The sequence below is a fragment of the Barbatula barbatula genome, assembly GCF_947034865.1.
Source record: "Barbatula barbatula genome assembly, chromosome: 6".
NCBI classification, from domain to species: Eukaryota; Metazoa; Chordata; class Actinopteri; order Cypriniformes; family Nemacheilidae; genus Barbatula; species Barbatula barbatula.
The window spans coordinates 24,604,577-24,604,807 of record NC_136765.1 but is presented as its reverse complement, the minus strand read 5'-3'; positions in this window follow the sequence as shown (position 1 = coordinate 24,604,807).

The following is a 231-nucleotide window of genomic DNA, read 5'->3' as shown; positions in this document are numbered from 1 at the left end:
ATGCGCCGTCGAGGCGACACACGGATATGCTGCGGCGCACTGACTCCTGATCAGCCGCGGCGGGGATCTGTCACGTAACCTTCAGGAAAGTCAACGGCACCGACAAGAGACAGTCACTGCAATAGCTGTCCTGAGACGAATTATTCACGTTAAAATTATTTCATATTAATTCATTAATAATAATACATATGTAAAATGCGTGGGTACCGGGGATGGTTATCACTCATTGGG